Source organism: Pristiophorus japonicus, chromosome 7 (assembly GCF_044704955.1).
Source record: "Pristiophorus japonicus isolate sPriJap1 chromosome 7, sPriJap1.hap1, whole genome shotgun sequence".
Taxonomy (NCBI): domain Eukaryota; kingdom Metazoa; phylum Chordata; class Chondrichthyes; family Pristiophoridae; genus Pristiophorus; species Pristiophorus japonicus.
Window position 1 is genome coordinate 211,969,326 of NC_091983.1, and position 6,000 is coordinate 211,975,325.

A 6,000-nucleotide genomic window follows, 5' to 3' on the forward strand; every position below is an offset into this window, starting at 1 on the left:
CTCAGGTTGCAGGGTGTCCCAGGGTGCAGGGTTTCCCAGGGTTTCACAGGGTGCAGGGTTTCCCAGGGTTTCCCAGGGTGCAGGGTTTCCCAAGGTGCAGGGTTTCCCAGGGTACAGGGTTTCTCAGGGTGCAGGGTGTCCCAGGGTGCAAGGTTTCCCAGGGTACAGGGTTTCCCAGGGTGCAGGGTTTCCCAGGGTGTCCCAGGGTACAGGGTTTCCCAGGGTGCAGGGTGTCCCAGGGTGCAGGGTTTCCCAGGGTGCAGGGTTTCCCAGGGTTTCCCAGGGTGCAGGGTTTCCCAGGGTGCAGTGTTTCCCAGGGTACAGGGTTTCTCAGGGTGTAGGGTGTCCCAGGGTGCAGGGTTTCCCAGGTTGCAGGGTTTCCCAGGGTACAGGGTGTCCCAGAATTTCCCAGGGTGCAGGGTTTCCCAGGGTACAGGGTGTCCCAGAGTTTCCCAGGGTACAGGGTTTCCCAGGGTACAGGGTTTCCCAGGGTGCAGGGTTTCCCAGGGTACAGGGTTTCTCAGGTTGCAGGGTGTCCCAGGGTGGAGGGTTTCCCAGGGTTTCCCAGGGTGCATGGTTTCCCAGGGTTTCCCAGGGTGCAGGGTTTCCCAAGGTGCAGGGTTTCCCAGGGTACAGGGTTTCTCAGGGTGCAGGGTGTCCCAGGGTACAGGGTTTCCCAGGGTGCAGGGTTTCCCAGGGTGCAGGGTTTCCCAGGGTACAGGGTGTCCCCGTGTTTCCCAGGGTGCAGGGTTTCCCAGCGTGCAGGGTGTCCCAGGGTGCAGGGTTTCCCAGGGTTTGCCAGGGTGCAGGGTTTCCCAGGGTGCAGGGATTCCCAGGGTTTCCCAGGGTGCAGGGTTTCCCAGGGTGCAGGGTTTCCCAGGGTGCAGGGTTTCCCAGGGTATAGGGTTTCCCGGGGTGCAGGGTTTCTCAGGGTGCAGGGTGTCCCAGGGTACAGGGTTTCTCAGGGTGCAGGGTGTCCCAGGGTGCAGGGTTTCCCAGGGTGCAGGGTTTCCCAGGGTGCAGGGTTTCCCAGGGTGCAGGTTTCCCAGGGTGCAGGGTTTCCCAGAGTTTCCCAGGGTGCAGGATTTCCCAGGGTGCAGGATTTCCCAGGGTGCAGGGTTTCCCAGAGTTTCCCAGGGTGCAGGATTTCCCAGGGTACAGGGTTTCTCAGGGTGCAGGGTGTCCCAGGGTACAGGGTTTCCCAGGGTGCAGGTTTTCCCAGGGTGCAGGGTTTCCCAGGGTACAGGGTGTCCCAGAGTTTCCCAGGGTGCAGGGTTTCCCAGGGTGCAGGGTGTCCCAGGGTGCAGGGTTTCCCAGGGTTTGCCAGGCTGCAGGGTTTCCCAGGGTGCAGGGTGTTCCAGGGTGCAGGGTGTCCCAGGATGCAGGGTGTCCCAGGGTGCCGGGTTTCGCAGGGTGTCCCAGGGTGCAGGGTTTCCCAGGGTGTCCCAGGGTGCAGGGTGTCCCAGGGTGCAGGGTTTCCCAGGGTGCAGGGTTTCCCAGGGTGTCCCAGGGTGCAGGGATTCCCAGGGTGTCCCAGGGTGCAGAGTTTCCCAGGGTACAGGGTTTCCCAGGGTGCAGGGTTTCCCAGGGTGCAGGGTTTCCCAGGGTGTCCCAGGGTGCAGGGTTTCCCAGGGTGCAGGGTTTCCCAGGGTGCAAGGTTTCCCAGGGTACAGGGTTTCCCAGGGTGCAGGGTTTCCCAGGGTGTCCCAGGGTACTAGGTTTCCCAGGGTGCAGGGTGTCCCAGGGTGCAAGGTTTCCCAGGGTGCAGGTTTTCCAAGGGTCTCCCAGGGTGCAGGGTTTCCCAGGGTGCAGGGTTTCCCAGGGTACAGGGTTTCTCAGGGTGCAGAGTTTCCCAGGGTGCAGGGTTTCCCAGGGTACAGGGTTTCCCAGGGTGCAGGGTTTCCCAGGGTGCAGGGCATCCCAGGGTGCAGGGTTTCCCAGGGTGCAAGTTTTCCCAGGGTGTCCCAGGGTGCAGGTGTCCCAGGGTACAGGGTGTCCCAGGGTGCATGGTGTCCCAGGGTGCTCGGTTTCGCAGGGTGTCCCAGGGTGCAGGGTTTCCCAGGGTGCAGGGTTTCCCAGGGTGTCCCAGGGTGCAGGGTGTCCCAGGGTGCAGGGTTTCCCAGGGTGCAGGGTTTCCCAGGGTGTCCCAGGGTGCAGGGATTCCCAGGGTGTCCCAGGGTGCAGAGTTTCCCAGGGTACAGGGTTTCCCAGGGTGCAGGGTTTCCCAGGGTGCAGGGTTTCCCAGGGTGTCCCAGGGTGCAGGGTTTCCCAGGGTGCAGGGTTTCCCAGGGTGCAATGTGTCCCAGGGTACAGGGTTTCCCAGGGTGCAGGGTTTCCCAGGGTGTCCCAGGGTACAGGGTTTCCCAGGGTGCAGGGTGTCCCAGGGTGCAGGGTTTCCCAGGGTGCAGGTTTTCCAAGGGTCTCCCAGGGTGCAGGGTTTCCAAGGGTGCAGGGTTTCCCAGGGTACAGGGTTTCTCAGGGTGCAGAGTTTCCCAGGGTACAGGGTTTCCCAGGGTATAGGGTTTCCCAGGATGCAGGGTTTCCCAGGGTGCAGGGCGTCCCAGGGTGCAGGGTTTCCCAGGGTGCAGGGTTTCCCAGTGTGCAGGGTTTGCCAGGGTGTCCCAGGGTGCAGGGATTCCAAGGGTGTCCCAGGGTACAGGGTGTCCTAGGGTACAGGGTGTCCCAGGGTACAGGGTTTCCCAGGGTGCAGGGTTTCCCAGGGTGCAGGGTTTCCCAGGGTGTCCCAGGGTGCAGGGTTTCCCAGGGTGCAGGGTTTCCCAGGGTGCAATGTGTCCCAGGGTACAGGGTTTCCCAGGGTGCAGGGTTTCCCAGGGTGTCCCAGGGTACAGGGTTTCCCAGGGTGCAGGGTGTCCCAGGGTGCAGGGTTTCCCAGGGTGCAGGTTTTCCAAGGGTCTCCCAGGGTGCAGGGTTTCCAAGGGTGCAGGGTTTCCCAGGGTACAGGGTTTCTCAGGGTGCAGAGTTTCCCAGGGTACAGGGTTTCCCAGGGTATAGGGTTTCCCAGGATGCAGGGTTTCCCAGGGTGCAGGGCGTCCCAGGGTGCAGGGTTTCCCAGGGTGCAGGGTTTCCCAGTGTGCAGGGTTTGCCAGGGTGTCCCAGGGTGCAGGGATTCCAAGGGTGTCCCAGGGTACAGGGTGTCCTAGGGTACAGGGTGTCCCAGGGTGCAGGGTTTCCCAGGGTGCAGGGTTTCCCAGGGTGCAGGATTTCCCAGGGTGTCCCAGGTTGCAGGGTTTCCCAGGGTGTCCCAGGGTGCAGGGTTTTCCAGTGTGCAGGATTTGCCAGGGTGTCCCAGTGTGCAGGGATTCCAAGGATGTCCCAGGGTACAGGGTGTCCCAGGGTACAGGGTTTCCCAAACTGCAGAATTGGTGAGGGAAGAGGAGAAAGTAAGGTGCATTTTTACACCATCTGGAGATTGTGAGTCAGAAGAAATTGTGAGATGAGGGAGAAGTGGTATGAGAGGAGGAGGATTAGGTATGCATCGGTCCCTCCAGCCCTGCTTTAGTGATGCATCTTCCCATGATGACCAACACTGTCTTCTCCATGGAGGATAAAACATGCAGGCACACTTGTCATCCTCCAGTTCTCTCCTGCTGCCTGCTGTTATGCACCACCTTCTCCTGCAAGGAAATGTGTCAGTGAGTGTCCTTGCAATATGTTTGGATGATGAGAGGTGTGAGTTCGGGGCCCAGAAGGGCCGAGGTCCCAGGGGCAGCACGGGCCAGCCCACACTGTGCTTTGTGTGCACTAGGCCCGTGCAGCAGAGCTGATCTCCAGGCATCTTGGTTAATCCTTGCCACTGGACCAAGACCTAACTCTGTCAAGCCCGTGTGATGGCTGGTGTAATACGGTCACCACACATTTAAAAAATCCACGCATAGGCACCTTCCACCCTTCAAGATGTAATTCGGGATCCGGAATATTAGGTCCTTCATTGAAACTCTGGGAACTCATCCCTTTTCAGCGTGGAAGCAAGGTATCCTCGTTTCGAGGGACTGCATATTGATGATGAGGGATGATGAGGATGGAGAAGTAAGGGGCGGAGCAGTAAGGCAGAGTGGTCAGGTACTGTGACCTCGGGAGCCCTGGATGCCTCCTCCATCTCCACACCCGAGCCTCTGCAAGCCCACGCATCGGGATAAAAGGAGAGGGAAGCAGTGATCGTACAAAAGTGTTATGTACGTATGTGAATAACTGAAGAAGGACCTGTGAAGGGGAGGCCCCCACAGAGCAAAAGTATTTCTTTCATTTTGGTCTTCACAGGAGCGAATTGAGCCAGGGATACGAGATGAGGTGGATGTTGTGGATAGGCCTGTGGATGGCCATGATTATTAAAGGATTGGGAGATCAAGGAGACACTGAGACATTCCTTACATACGGGTGTATGAGAGGAACCGGCCCCACTGTAACTCAAGGGGGAGCCATACGGAGCAACAAGGGCACAAACGCCTATGCTCACACTGGGAGTTGGCCAGGGTGGTTAGGGTCAAATTTGACCAAGTACTCCAGACAAACCGGAAACAAACTGGGGGAGGTGTCAGTGTCCTGCCCCAGGCTAAACATCACGACCACATTACAAGAAAGATGTGATTGCACTGGAAAGGGTGCAGAGGAGATTTACAAGAATATTGCCTGGACTGGAGAATGTTACCTCACCCCACATCTCTCACTCTCTCATATCTCCCCCCACATCTCTCACTCTCTCATACCTCCCCCCACATCTCTCACTCTCTCATACCTCCCCCCACATCTCTCACTCTCTCATACCTCCCCCCACATCTCTCACTCTCTCATACCTCCCCCCACATCTCTCACTCTCTCATACCTCCCCCCACATCTCTCACTTTCTCATACCTCCCCCCACATCTCTCACTCTCTCATACCTCCCCTCACATCTCTCACTCTCTCATACCTCCCCCCACATCTCTCACTTTCTCATACCTCCCCCCACATCTCTCACTCTCTCATACCTCCCCTCACATCTCTCACTCTCTCATACCTCCCCCCACATCTCTCACTTTCTCATACCTCCCCCCACATCTCTCACTCTCTCATACCTCCCCCCACATCTCTCACTCTCTCATACCTCCCCCCACATCTCTCACTCTCTCATACCTCCCCCCACATCTCTCACTCTCTCATACCTCCCCCCACATCTCTCACTCTCTCATACCTCCCCCCACATCTCTCACTTTCTCATACCTCCCCCCACATCTCTCACTCTCTCATACCTCCCCTCACATCTCTCACTCTCTCATACCTCCCCCCACATCTCTCACTTTCTCATACCTCCCCCCACATCTCTCACTCTCTCATACCTCCCCTCACATCTCTCACTCTCTCATACCTCCCCCCACATCTCTCACTTTCTCATACCTCCCCCACATCTCTCACTTTCTCATACCTCCCCCCACATCTCTCACTCTCTCATACCTCCCCCCACATCTCTCACTTTCTCATACCTCCCCCCACATCTCTCACTCTCTCATACCTCCCCCTACATCTCTCACACCTCCCCCCACATCTCTCACTCTCTCATACCTCCCCCCACATCTCTCACTCTCTCATACCTCCCCCCACATCTCTCACTCTCTCACACCTCCCCCCACATCTCTCACTCTCTCATACCTCCCCCCACATCTCTCACTCTCTCATACCTCCCCCCACATCTCTCACTCTCTCATACCTCCCCCCACATCTCTCACTCTCTCATACCTCCCCCCACATCTCTCACTCTCTCATACCTCCCCCCACATCTCTCACTCTCTCATACCTCCCCCTACATCTCTCACTCTCTCATACCTCCCCCCACATCTCTGACTGTCTCATACTTCATTCACAACTCCGAATCCCTCCTATCTTATCACCGTTCTTTTAAGAACAGCGATGCTCTAGCTTCAGAAACACAACAAAACGACATTTTAAAATGCTGTAGGTGATGAGGTGAAAATTTTGGATCTGGCTCTGTCTGTACGCCACGTGTGC